Source organism: Mesoplodon densirostris, chromosome 7 (assembly GCF_025265405.1).
Source record: "Mesoplodon densirostris isolate mMesDen1 chromosome 7, mMesDen1 primary haplotype, whole genome shotgun sequence".
NCBI lineage: Eukaryota > Metazoa > Chordata > Mammalia > Artiodactyla > Ziphiidae > Mesoplodon > Mesoplodon densirostris.
The window spans coordinates 14,706,069-14,720,225 of NC_082667.1; the positions used below are offsets into that span (position 1 = coordinate 14,706,069).

At 41.0% G+C, this 14,157-nt stretch overlaps 1 protein-coding gene across 23 annotated transcripts in view; it reads left to right on the top strand.

Moving 5' to 3' along the window:
• AMBRA1 (autophagy and beclin 1 regulator 1) overlaps positions 1-14,157 on the top strand; it is a 177,449-nt gene that overhangs the window by 13,271 nt on the left and 150,021 nt on the right. For 5 of the 23 annotated variants that reach the window (XM_060104072.1, XM_060104095.1, XM_060104096.1 and 2 more), the window contains 3 exons: positions 4,730-4,912; positions 5,194-5,274; positions 9,725-9,785. The exons of 3 other annotated variants lie outside the window; for them this stretch is intronic. The gene's annotated coding sequence lies outside the window, so the exon portion shown is untranslated. Of the gene's footprint in view, positions 1-4,471; positions 4,674-4,729; positions 4,913-5,167; positions 5,275-9,702; positions 9,786-14,157 lie in introns of all 23 variants that reach the window. 15 more of the 23 variants (XM_060104086.1, XM_060104089.1, XM_060104090.1 and 12 more) reach the window with 12 other exon arrangements.

A 14,157-nucleotide genomic window follows, 5' to 3' on the forward strand; every position in this document is an offset into this window, starting at 1 on the left:
CATAAAACATTAAGCGCTTAATCGTGGTAGTTGCTGTTTTACAAATGGATGTCTTAAATGTTGTCAACAATATATTTTGCACTTCTGCTTGAAGGAGGAATACATTTTCAGGGAAGTTTGTTTGCTATGGCTTCAGTATGTTGGAGAATTATCCCCCCTTGCAGTTTTCTGCTGAAAAGAAATCATTTAGCATTTCTTCCTCCATGGGCCCCCGGGATGGTTCCATGGAGGAGGCAGAGAGGGGGATGGGATCCTCGAAGAGCTGCTGAAGACCTTGCATTTTTGCAGATCTCTTTAGAATGCTACTTGTATATTGTGCTCTCACTGAATGCACCTGGCTCAGCTATGGCACATTAGCACGGTAAACATTTGTCAGATTTGCACTAGTCAGAAAATTTTCTATACCTGCCATCCTGCTTAGCACTTAAAATTTTTTTTTTTTTTTTTAGCTCTCTATGATATAGTGATAGGTGAAGAAGGTAGGCTGCAGGGTAATGTGTAGTATGTATGATCCCATTTTGATACAGTAAACAAAAAGTATTAAATCCATGCGTGTTTGTATGAGCAGTGAGTTTGCATGGTTATCTCAAGAGGGAGGGAATGGGATGGGTAGGGAAAGATATTGACCACAGACTATTGTTTTACTTGTTACAAGAGGCATGTGTTGCCTTCATTTCTGATTAAACTTTTTGTTTACAGGTTATTGTAGGTTTACATGCAGTTGTAAGAAATAATAGTGAGAGATCCTGTGTGTCCTTTACCCAGTTTCCCCCAATGGTGACATCTTACAGAACCATAGAATACTGTCACAACCTGGGTATTGCCATTGACACAGTCAAGATACAGAACATTTCCATCCCACAGGATCTCTCCTGATGCCATTTTATAGCCACTGCTGCTCCCCCCGCAACCAAATCATAATGATCTGATAGTGCAGTGGATAAAGTTGCAATAAATTTTTTGTGCAGATGATCAAGGGAAAATACCCCCTGGGGGAGATGGCCCATCTCCCACTCCCCCGGCCCTATCTGTCCCTGGCAACGTGTCATTTCAAGAATGTTACGTGGGATTTCCCTGGGGGTGCAGCAGTTAAGAATCTGCCTGCCATTACAGGGGACATGGGTTCGATCCCTTGTCCGGGAAGATCCCACATCCCGCGGAGCAGCTAAGCCCATGCGCCACAACGACTGAGCCTGTGCTCTAGAGCCCGGGAGCCACAACTACTGAGCCACGTGCCACAACTACTGAAGCCCGTGTGCCTAGAGCCTGTGCTCTGCAACAAGAGAAGTCACCGCAGTGAGAAGTCCGCGCACTGCAACAAAGAGTAGCCCCCGCTCGCTGCAACAAGAGAAAGCCCCCATGCAGCAACGAAGACCCAACGCAGCCAAAAATAAAATTAATTAATTAATTAATTTAAAAAAAGAATGTTATGTGAATAAAATCATATAGTGTGTAACCTTTTTTTCTTTTTCTTAGTTAAAAAAAATTTTTTTTTGGCTGCACTGCTGGTTATGCGATCTTAGTTCCCCGACCAAGGATTGAATCCAGCCCAGGCAGTGAAAGTGCTGAGTGCTAAACACTGGACCGCCAGGAAATTCCCAGTATGTAACCTTTTGGATTGGCCTTTTTCAATCAATGTAATTCCCTGGAGAGTCATCCAAATTGCATGAATCAATAGTGTTCCTTTCTTTTCTTTCTTTTTTAAAAAAATATTTATTTATTTATTTATTTATTTGGCTGTGCGGGTCTTCAGTTGCAGCATGCAGGATCTAGTTCCCTGACCAGGGATGGAACCTGGGCCCCCTGCATTGAGAGTGCAGAGTCTTAACCGCTGGACCACCAGAGAGGTCCCAGTGCCCCTTTCTTTTTAATTGCTGAGTAGTATTCCATGGTTTGGATATACTTCAGTTTGTTTAATCACTTGCCCATTGAAGAACATCTGAGTTTTTTTCCCAGTTCTTGACTATTACTGATAGAGATGCTGTGGACATTTGTGTACCTTTTTTTTTTTTTTTTTTTTGGCGGTACGCGGGCCTCTCACTGCTGTGGCCTCTCCCGTTGCGGAGCACAGGCTCCGCGGCCATGGCTCACGGGCCCAGCCGCTCCGCGGCATGTGGGATCTTCCCAGACCGGGGTACGAACCCATGTCTCCTGTATCGGCAGGCGGACTCTCAACCACTGCGCCACCAGGGAAGCCCCTTGTGTACCTTTTTTTTGTGCGAACATGCGTTCTCTGGGATAAATGCTGTATGGTATATGTTGCTTTTTTTTTGGCTATGCTGTGCCACATGTGGGATCTTGGTTCCCCAATCAGGGATCGAGCCCGTGCCCCCTGCATTCGGAGCTTGGAGTCTTAACCACTGGACCTCCAGGGAAATTCCTGTATTGCTCCCCCCACCCCACTTTACTTACTTATTTATTTATTGGCTGTATTGGGTCTTAGTTGCGGCACGCGGGACCTTCGTTAAGACATGTGGGGTCTTTTTTGTCGTTGTGGCGCATGGGTTCTTCCTTGCAGCATGAGAGCTTCTCTCTAGTTGTGGAGTGCAGGTTTTCTCTCTCTAGTTGTAGCACATGGGCTCTGTAGTTGTGGCGTGCAGGCTCCAGAGTGCGTGGGCTCTGTAGTTTGCGGCACGTGGGCTATCTCGTTGAGGTGTGCAAGCTCAGTAGTTTGGCGCGAGGCCTTAGTTGCCCCGCAGCGTGTGGGGTCTTAGTTCCCCGACCGGGGATCGAACCCACGTCCCCTGCATCGCAGGACGGATTCTTTACCACTGAACTAAACAGGGAAGTCCCTGTATTGCTTTTTTAAATTAAAAAAAAGGGGGGGTGAAATTAGAGGTAAAACAACTTATTATATGATTGCCTTTCAAAGTACATATTCAAACCCTACGTTCTTGGTGTACATAACTTACTTATGTTGATTTCTGGTGTTTTGCGCTAGCAACAAGGCAATAATAATAACACTGTAGTTTTCCTTGTTTCTTTCAACTGATGATGTGTGTATTTATTACAAATAATAATTAACACTCACAACCTACCAGGAGGCAAGTAATGGTTAGCACTGGTGTGGTTAACTCCTTTATAGATAGGGAGGTTGAGTCATGGGTACTGTGGAATTTGCCTAAGGTTATAGCACTGTGTTCTGACTCAGATTCATTCAGATTTATTTCTTCTCTTTCTGTCTCCTGAATTAACTCTTTGTAATTTTGACCTAGGTGTGAGGACACGAAAAGGGTTTTTTTCTGTATCTGAGGTTTAGTGCTTGTTCTGTAGAAACAATATAGTGTAGTGGTTAGAGTATGCACTTTGGCATCTGATTTTTTCTTTTTTCTTAAGTCTTTATTGAATTTGTTACAATATTGCTTCTGTTTTATGTTTTGGTTTTTTTGGCCCTGAGGCATGTGGGATCTTAGCTCCCTGACCAGGGATCGAACCTGCTCCCCCTGCATTGGAGGCAAAGTCTTAACCACTGGACTGCCAGGGAAGTCCCATCTGAATTGACTTTGAATCTCTCCTCCACATGGGCAAACCATTTAACCTCTCTAAGCCTCAGTTTTGTGATTTGTAAATGGGGATAATGATAGTACTTATCTTCATAGTGTTGCTGTGAGAAGTAAATGAGATAATGTGTGGAAAAGTGCTTAGCACTGTCAGGTATGTAGCACATATTCAGTGAATGTTTGATAAAAGTATTGCTTTAAATATATGTGTTATATTCTGCCACTGGGCTTGTCTTTATCAGTTGGTGGATGATTGGATAAATATTGCCATCTTACTGCCATGTACTTGTAAGGCTTTAAGATTGCTGTAACTTTTGATAAGAATACTTTCTTTGAATGCTATTTCAAATTTAGTCTTATATATAATTATTTAAAAATAGGAAGTGATGTTGGATTATATTTATTGTAGTATTAGTTTGTATGAAAATATTTTAAAGTTTCTCCTGAGTTATTCATATTTTCTCAGGCTCATAGTCATAGAAAACTAGAAAGTGATTCTGAACTGTTGATTTCCTTCCTTTAATCTATCCCCCCCTCAAAACATTGCTTTTCATATTTTCTTCCTAACATTTATCAGTACTTGAAAGTGTCATCATTTTTTTAATTACATAAATAATCACATAAGCTCCTTGAGGGCAGGTATGTTCTAATTCGCTGTAGTATCCTCAGTGCCTAGAATAGTGCTGAGTACATAGTAAACACTTGCTGGCTGTCTGTTACTGCTTTTGCATCTTTCCAGTCCCCCTTAAGTGTTTTTTATTTGGGAAGTAGGGGAAATACAATCCAACTTCTAGTCAGAGCTTAAAATGGCTAGGTTCTTAAAATCCAGTGCCTTATTTTGATTGGCTGAGAAATGTGATTGGCAAGGTAGAAGGGCATCTGGACCTTTCAGCATAAGAGCTCTGCATTTAATAATTTGACTTCTCCTTTTCCTGAAGCCTTGAGGGAGATTTTTCCTTTCCCTATTCTAGTCAGCCAAGAACCTGACCTGGGCTGACTCTAACATTGGAGAACACTGAACACAGTATCTGCTGAGCCAAGGACTGAGAGTCAAGCTCTGATACTATCTGAAGGAAAAGCCTGAATTCAAATCCTGCTTTGCCCACTGACTCATCTTGCAAACCTAGATGAATTTCTTAACCTCTTCCAGGTTTAAATGTTCTTATTTGTCTGGTGAGTAATCTTACCTGTCTGGGCTTGTGAGGATACCTGGCTTAATGTTCTCAAAGCTTTTTACAGTACTGTTGCTGTGGCTCCAGGAGTTTCCAGGAACTACTGGGGGCAGTGTGGTACTCCAGGGAGGAGAGCTGGACTCTTTTTCCCAAAGACTACGCAGAAAACAGAAAGATGTGATCCTTCGTGATTTGAAATCGGCTCTACTTCAGCCTCCTAATGTTGTTGGTGGATGAAAGGTATGTTGTTGCCAAAGCCATTAGGCCTGTTTGCCTGAGGCAGCTGGGGTCAGTTCCCACTTCTGGGGTTAAGCTGTTCTTGTTTCTGCGAAATTTCTTCCATCAAAAGCTACTCTTTTTTCTTTCTTTCTTTCTTTTTTGCTTGCTAGTAGGAAATCTCTTGCCATTTTTGTGCACTTCCAGTAGCCTTCCTGGTCCTGATTCTGTTGACAGCTTGGCACTCAAAAATTGAGCTTCAATTTCTTTTTGGTTCAGTGGTTTCCTCTGTGTTCTTCCTTGAGTTTTTTCAGGGGTTCTCAGCTCACTGTTTTCCCCAGAAGAGTTTGCAGGTGAAGCTTCGTTTCTTTTCTCTTCATTCTGAGGTAAGTGAGAGTATGGAAGATTGTCAGCCTCAAATTTGGGTCTTACGGCTTTCTGTTTCTAGCTTTGATCATACTTTGTTCTTGAGCGTAAACTTTACTATGTTGCAGACATTAGGTTATATCATTGTGAGTTACTTTAGGAAGTGGTAGTCAGCAAAATCGATAGCAGAAAAGCTGGTGTTTTTTTCCTCCCCTTCATGATAATAACAGTCACTAGAATTTATTTAGTTTTATATCTTCAAAGCATTTTGGAAAGTTGTTAGCTTATTTGTGATATACCCTGTAGTGGTCTTCCTTACACTGAGTTTATATATAAAAAACGCCCTGGGGAGTGTATGAGAAAAAGATAGATATGAGAAAAAGAGGTTACATTGCTTGCTTATCTCTTGGTAAATTTGGGCTGACAACCTTTTACAGGTACTTGATTCACTATTATCTTTTAGCCTAACTTTCTAGAGGCAGACCAGTTGTATTTTAGAGTATTTGTAATTCTGAACATAAATGCTGTGCATGTCTACAGTACAGGTGCAGGTTCTATTAACATTTTATTTCTGGTCTTTGGCTGCTTATAAAGGGGCTGTGTATAATTTTGATTGTATAGGTCTTGATTCCATCAAATTATTTGCTTTTAGTTTGTCGGGTGATTAATTAGAGGTACTCTCTGATTCTGCTTCATAGCCACCGTAGTTTCCTTTGCACTTTCTCTTAGAGCTGCATGTGCCGGACTTCTTTGTGTGAAGTCCCATTTATTGTTTATTCTGATTACTGTTGGTTCCTAATTTGGCTTTTACTTAGAAAAGTTGTAATCCTGCCTTGAACTTTTTGCGACTCCTAAGATACTCCAAGGATATTATTCCTTTAAGGTAGAAAGAGAGGGTGTTGTTACTTTCAGTTTTTATATGTGGAGTGTGATTTGTTCAAGATTATGTAACACCTCAGTGGTAGGAATCTGTCATTGAAGCTTCTTACCTATTAGCCTTATCTTTACCCATTAAATCACATCACTTTTATATCCAGCACTCTCAAGCTCGGAAGATAGAATATCCCATATTCCCAACCTTGCTCTCAGAAAATCCACTGCTTCTGTATTTTGTTCTAAATATTTTGTGTTTCAAATATGAGTATAAAGAAGCATTGTCATATGAGTATAAAAAGTACAAAAGACTCCTGTCATCTCTGTATATGTATTTTTTTAGGTTTAGGCCCCCCTCCCCCTTAGTAGTGGTAGGGATGGATTTGCCCTGTTCATACTCTGTTGCCTGGCCTTGTCTTGATTAATGACATGTACATAATGAAATGACTTGTTGAGATTAGTTAATGGTACAAAGTTTTCTCTTTTTGGAGATATTTGACTCGTAGAAATCGAATTTATGACCTTGACCCAACTGCACTACCTGTAACTGACCACTTTTTTTTTCACCTATAGGTGTTGCTATTTATGAGAGTTTGGTGTTTGTTTTGGGCTTTCCTCACAGTTGGATATAAATACACAGACATATTCATTCTCTTCTATGTTAGGCACTAAAGTAGGTACTGGACTAGGACAGACATGATTTTCGCCCTCACAGAGCTTGTAGTCTAGTGAGGAAGATAAAGTCCTAATAAGGCATTACGTACACTGGGTATTAGGTAGTAGTGTTTTAGTTATATGTTGCTGGACAAAAACCACCTCTGATGTGTGGGTTTTTTTTTTTTCCAAAACTGGCAAGCATTTCTCCAATTCTCAGCAGACACTGACCGGGTATCCTACAAATTTAACTCAGTTCTGACACTCTCTACCTGGAGATAGCGTCTGATCCCACAGGTTTAAGTGCTCAGTCCCAAAAAGCTGCACCCCCTCAACTTTAGATGCTGATTGCAAGTCCAGGTTGTAACCTGTGCTTCTGATTGATGGGCTATAGGTGGTAGGTTCCCACAACCCCCTTTTTGGGTTGGACTAATTTGATAGAGTAGCTCACAGAACTCAAATATTTACTTATATTTACCAGTTTATTATAAAGGATTCAGATGAACAGCCAAATGAAGAAGTACATAGGGCAAGATCTGGAAGGGTCCCAAGCACAGGAGCCTCTGTCCCTGTGGAACTGGGGTGCATCACCCTCCTGGGCTGTGAGTGTGTTCACCAGCCTGGAAACTCATCAGATCTTGTACAGTAGTATGTATGTATGTTTGTATGTATGTGTGTGTGTGTGTGTGTGTATGTATTTTTTATATCCATTTATTTATTCATTTGGTTGCACTGGGTCTCAGTTGCGGGAGGTGGGCTCCTTAGTTGTGGCTCGCCAGCTCCTTAGTTGCGACATGTGGGCTCCTTAGTCGTGGCATGCAAACTCTTAGTTGTGGCATGCATGTGGGATCTAGTTCCCCGAGCAGGGATCGAACCCGGGTCCCCTGCACTGGGAGCGAGGAGTCCCAACCACTGCGCTACCAGGGAAGTCCCTTCAATAGTTTTTATAGCACTTAATCTGCAGGCCCATCTGTCCCCTTTCCTCTCCCAGAGGTCAGTGGGTGGGACTGAAAGTTCCAACCTTCTAATCACTTGGTCTTTCTGGTGACCAGCCCCATCCTGAGGCTTTCTAGGGGTACCTCCCTAAGTCACCTATTAGCATAAGTTTAAAAGAGACTCCTTATGAATGACAAAAGACTTCTATCACTCAGGAAATTTCAAGGGTTTTAGGAGCTCTGTGCCAAAAATGGGGACTAAGACCAACTATGTATTTCTTATTATATAAATCACAGTATCACACCACCTCCAAATTTGTAGTTTGAGACAATGATGTGTTTCTCACGATCCTGTGGGTTAGGAATTTGGGCAGGGTTTGTCTGGTTGGTTCTTCTGCCCTGTGTCGCATCAGTTGGAGTCACTCATTTGTCTGCTTTCGGCTGGTGACTGGGCTGTGTTAGACAGAGCAACAGGGTTTCAACTCATTGGTCTGGCACCTTCAATGTGGCCTCTCCTAGTAGTGTCTTATCATCCAGGTCTCTCTATATGGTCTGTGTCTCCAATGGGACATCCTGAATTTCCTTGCAGCCTGGTGGTTGGCTTCCAGGAGTGAAAGTGGATGCTGTCGGTCCTGGAACTGGCACATCATCGCTTCTGCCATATTCTGTGGTCAGAGCAAGTCACAGGGTCAGCCCAGATTCAGGGAGAGAAAAATATGTTCTTATCTCTTGATGGGCAGAGCAGCATGGGAGTAGGGTAGAAGGAATTGATGGAGACTGTCCTTGGAGAGAACCTAAGTTAGACTAAGTTAGTTGTGGAGAATCCTAACTCTAGCAATGCACGGAGGTCACTAGCATATGTGTCTGCCATGTGGATGAGAAAGGGTTGGTATGAGGCTCTACATTGAAGACTCCCCTTTTTCTTTTCTCAGGTGTGTTGATGTCATATTTCATGTTTGACAAAGGGGTATGCACAGACATGACAGAGTATGTTCAGTCACATTCTTTGACTGTGTTTTTTGAGATTTATGTTCTATCCTGGTTGCCATACAAAAGTAAATTACTGTGGCATCTATCTCTATTTCCTAATAGGTAATTTTTTTATTTGGATGGATTTGGTAGGTTTGTAGGATAAACACGTAGTAGCTGAATTTCATGATATAGTCTTATTTGGCACTTTATCAAATTCAGAGTTATTTCTGGTCAAAGGTTTTGAAGTCCCCTTTTCTTGCAAAAACTATGTAAATAAGTTGCTGTAAAGGAAGGAATGAGAAGTTTTTTCATTTTTCCTCAGCATCATTTTTTTTTTTCTGGCCGCACCATGGGGCCTGTGGGATCTTAGATCCCCCACCAGGGATTGAACCCGTGCCCTTGGCAGTGAAAGCGCAGGGTCCTGACCATTGGACTGCCAGGGAATTCCCCTCAGCATCATTCTTTAATTTCTTGACCTTTGAGGAAATGAACATTAAAAATAGAAAGCAAGCTGATTTCCAGTTGATACGGTAAGACAGTGAAACGTTGGTTGAGGGCCTAATACATGTGAGACTAGTACATGAAATAGGAGAGAGACCACATAGGAGGTTTTATCTCAGGCATTAGGGAGTTTTCTGTTGTAAATGAAGTATGTAGACTCTGGAGCCAGACTGCCTGGGTTTGGATTCTGAATCGAGCACTGACAGTGTGACTTGTTCTCTTAGGGCCTCATGTACCTGAGGATTGTAAATGAGTTACTTTATGTAAAGTGCTAAGAACAGTGGGAATGAAAAGGACTATGCAAGTGTTAGTTATTATTATTTTAACCATTATCTCGAGATTTTATTTTTATTTTTTTAAAGGTTACAGTGGTAAGATTTTTTTTTTTATATATGAAATGGTTTGGAGACCTTTGCGGTGGACAGTCTCATTTTGCCTAGAAGAATTTGTCTTTAATTAGTCTGATTGTTTATAGGACTTTGTGGTCTTAAATATATTTTTTTTTCTCATTAGATTCTGTAATTCTTCATTATAGAATGAAGGTATTATTTTGGTACAAGCACTGGAATTATATAATAGCCAGCACTTTTCATTTGGTAAGTCTTTTAATCCCTGTGGTAATCCTATCATATACATACTATCTTTTACGATGATGAAACTGGAGTACAGGGAGGTTAAGTAACTGTTCCAAGAAACCTCCATGTACCAAGAAAATGACAGAGCCGTACCAAGAAAATGACAGAGCTGGGATTCAATCGCCAGTCTGATTTCAAGACCCATATATCACTATACTGTACTATCTCTTATTTAGAAATTATGGATAAAAAAATTAAACAAACATTACTTAAAGTTTCTCTATCTAGACTTAAACCACAATTAGCAGTTTGGTATATCCTAGGATATCCTTTAGTACTCTGCATACAATAGATACACAACTCAGGTAATAGTTGAAGTTTTTATGCTTCCAGGTGTGTTTGCTTTCAGAATTTGTTACCTGATAACAGTTCTAGATTTGTGATGCTTTGTCCCAAATTCCCTGCTCCCCTCCAAGTTCAGTCTACTCTAGGAGTCAGGCAAGAGCTATATAGAGGCAGGGATGGTTGCTGCTGTGGTGCTTACATATTTGGACTTGGATCATGTATGGTGTCATTTGAAGTGTCCTGAAATGCCCTTAGAAAGTCCTATTAATGAAAACAGAGCTGCCAATTGTAGAAAACCCTGTGTATTTCCACCCATATGGAGTTTCTAAAGAGTACTGGGCCACTTTTAGGCCTCTAATTAAAGGCCTGCCATTTTGTAGTTAATTTTCCAGTTGTTGGGAGAACTCTACTTATGCAGGTGATCCTAGGTTTAGTATTTAAAGGATTTTTTTTTTCTTTTAAAGAGTTAACCCTCAGGACTTCCCTGAGCGGTCTATCAGTTAAGACTCCGTGCTTCTAGTGCAGGGGGAGCGGGTTTGATCCCTGGTTGGGGAACTAAGATCCCGCATGCCACGTAGTGCGGCCAAAAAAAGAAAAAGCAAAAACAACAAAAAAAAGAGTTAACCTTGGGTTGAATCCTGTATGCTATTTTGGGATATATATTGGTATTACATGGCTGAGTTGACTCTTAGACTTTGCCTACATGGGCATAGTGAAGTGGAGAGAGATGCAGTTACTCAAATAAATGAGATCATTGGACTGCATTTTAACAGTGCTTCCAGGCCTAATAACTTTCTGATTCACACCCCTGGAATGCTATTGGTAGGGAGGATTTGGGGTGTGAATTATTAGCCAGGTTTTGCAGATATAGCTCTAAGTTGTTGGTTCTGTTTTTTAATTCACTTTTTATGTAGAGATAGCCCAAATCTCATTTAATTATTTTTGCCACACAAATGAGTACAGTACTTTCCCTGAGTACTTTTTATTTTGTTGTCTGGTAACAGCCTTTGAAATGTTTCTTAGGAATCTGCTACTCTTGGGAATCATGGCATCTCAGGTCTCAGAGGTTTTAGTTGGCCATATTGTTTGGTGAGGGAAACCATGGTGAACCCCAAAGAGGATTCAATAATAATGACAACAATAACAGCAGTGGTCTTAATGCCCCACCACACTTTTCTTTTTGTGTTTTTTTTTTCTTTTTTTCTTTTCACCACACTTTTCTTATTGGAGCCTCACAACAACTTGATGAGGCAGATATTGCAATTCCTATTTACAAAGGGGGCAGGAAAGTCTCAAAGAGGTTAAATAACTTGTCCAAAGTCATATTGCTTGAAGCTGGAGTGAAATTGCTAGCATAAGGTGATCAAATTGCAAGGAGAACCTGTAAGTCTGACTTTAGTTTCCACTGGGCTGTGCATAATCTCTAGGTGACTTTTATTAGTGCTCGTTAAATATAATTTTGTCCTAGAATTAAGCAGAGAAAACCTTTCAAGGTGGTTATCTTCCCATCTTTTTAGAGTGATCATCATATTATGGAGGGGGGGTGGTTAGAAATGGGGTGGAATAACAAATAATATTTGTGTTATGTACATATCCCAGTCGTGCCCTTTGGTTGTACGTGCACAAGGCTTTTGGTGATTGAGGATTGATTCCGGGGGCCTGTGTAATGGTATCACAAAGGCTCTTCTTGGCACCCTTTGTCCCAATCTGGTTTAAGGGACAGATTGGGAAACTTGTTTCTTCCTCCTTTTTAAAAAGAGGAATGAAAAACACACTTGACTGGCACTTCCTCCTCAGCAACAGGCCTGCCTGACTGCAGTTTGATTTAGCTCCTTTTGTTCTTTATGGAGAACAAAGTAAAATTTCTTCTCGGGTGGCTGTAAGGAGTGTATCAGGAGAAGGCCCCTTATCCTTTTAAAGAAACAGAGCAAATATTTTTTCTTCAGACAAAAGAGAGACTGTGCAGTTGTTTTAGTTCCTTTGACTTCTTGTCATCAGTCAGACTTTCTCTTGTTTGAACTGTTGGTGTGTTTAGGTCTCTGGGAATTGGTAGACAAGCTCTTCAGTAATCCTGAGCTTTAGTTTTTGAATTTTCTTGATAACTGGTATTTGTAGCAGCTCTTCCCTCGTCCTTCTGATTCCTGTAGGAACTTCAGACTGCATCACAGTTTTCTGAATCATCCAATGTTTGTGACCTATATTTTCTTCCTCTTGAGTTACACGAGGTCAGAAGGTCAGACTTTTTTTAGGAATTGGACTGCTGCTGTGTTCACCACATTTTATAAGATTATAAATGGTTTAAAAGTACTTTTAATGTTGCACTATAGGTCAAGGAACCCTCAAAACTCATTTCTGCTGAACTTCTCTATATTAGGTAAAAGAATGATTGGCTCTAAAAAAATTATAGGCTCAGTTAAGGGTTAAGGTGAATGGATGGGAACTGTATTTCTGCCACCTTCCTGGTTAGTAATTATTCAGATTTGTGGCAGTTTCACTTCCAGACTTTTGGTCTTAAACCATGAGTTGTCAGGGTCACCAAGGAGATTATTTCTTTCCAGTTAGTTCATCCTTAGTTTATGCAGGAGGTTGGCCTGCACTGTGTTGACATATTCAGTGTGTACATAGTATTTATATTGTAGGCTACTGGGGGATGAGAGCTGTACTACAAGAATACAGGCTAGAGTGTTCCTCAGTCAATCTTTAGGGAACTTTGTGCTGTATGTGACTAGGAACTTGGAATTATGTTTCTCTGTAGAATCTTTCTGACTTTTTAAATTTTAATATTCCAGGGAGAAAACTCATTTCAGCACAGGCGATAAATATATTTCCTTCTGTATTTGGATGCATCTAGTTGTGTACTTTTTAGATTGCAGCCTTTCATGAAGTGTAAAGAGCTGATTATTGTTTGACTTTTTACAATAAGCATTTATTACTTTTAAAATTAAAAAAATGAGAAGAACACTGCCTTTTCTTATGATTGTCACCTATAATCCTGCCACCCCAAAAGAACCATGGTTAATACTTTTTATATTTCTCTTCTATAATTTTTTTTTATGATTTAAAAATTTATTTATTTATTTATTTATTTATTTTTGGCTGCATTGGGTCTTCATTGCTGCGTGCGGGCTTTCTCTAGTTGCGGTGAGCAGGGGCTACTCTTCGTTGCGGTGTGTGGGCTTCTCATTGCGGTGGCATCTCTTGTTGCGGAGCACGGGCTCTAGGCACACGGGCTTCAGTAGTTGTGGCATGTGGGCTCAGTAGTTGTGGCATGCGGGCTCAGTAGTTGTGGCTCACGGGCTGTAGAGTACAGACTCAGTAGTTGTGACACACGGGTTTGGTTGCTTTGCAACATGTGGGATCTTTCCCAGACCAGGGCTTGAACCCGTGTCCCCTGCATTGGTAGGTGGATTATTTATTTATTTATTTATTTTTGCGGTATGCGGGCCTCTCACTGTTGTGGCCTCCCCCGTTGCGGAGCACAGGCTCCGGACGCGCAGGCTCCGGACGCGCAGGCTCAGCGGCCATGGCCCACGGGCCCAGCCGCTCCGCGGCATATGGGATCCTCCCAGACCGGGGCACGAACCCGTATCCCCTGCATCGGCAGGCGGACTCTCAACCACTTGCGCCACCAGGGAGGCCCCCAGGTGGATTATTAATCACTGTGCCACCAGGGAAGTGCCTCTATCATTATTCGTAAAGATTTAAAAAAAAATTTGGATCATACTGTGTATATAATTTCTATTCTGTTTTTTTCACTTAATATGTATTTTTTTCACATTATTAAATATTTTTAAAATAAATTTTGAATAGATAATTTCAAAAATAAAAATGACATAAAACAAAAACACTGAGAAGTCTAGCTTCTATCTTTGTCTCCATTTACCTTGTCCCTTTAGCCCCTAATAAGTGACCATTAATTTCTCCTCTTTTTCAAAAGTTAGCCTTACTATATATGTTGTTTTGCTCCTTGCTTTTTCCTCCTCTGAACAATGTATCTTGGAGATCTCTTGCTATCAGTACCCAAAGAATCTTCCTTACTGTAGATTAG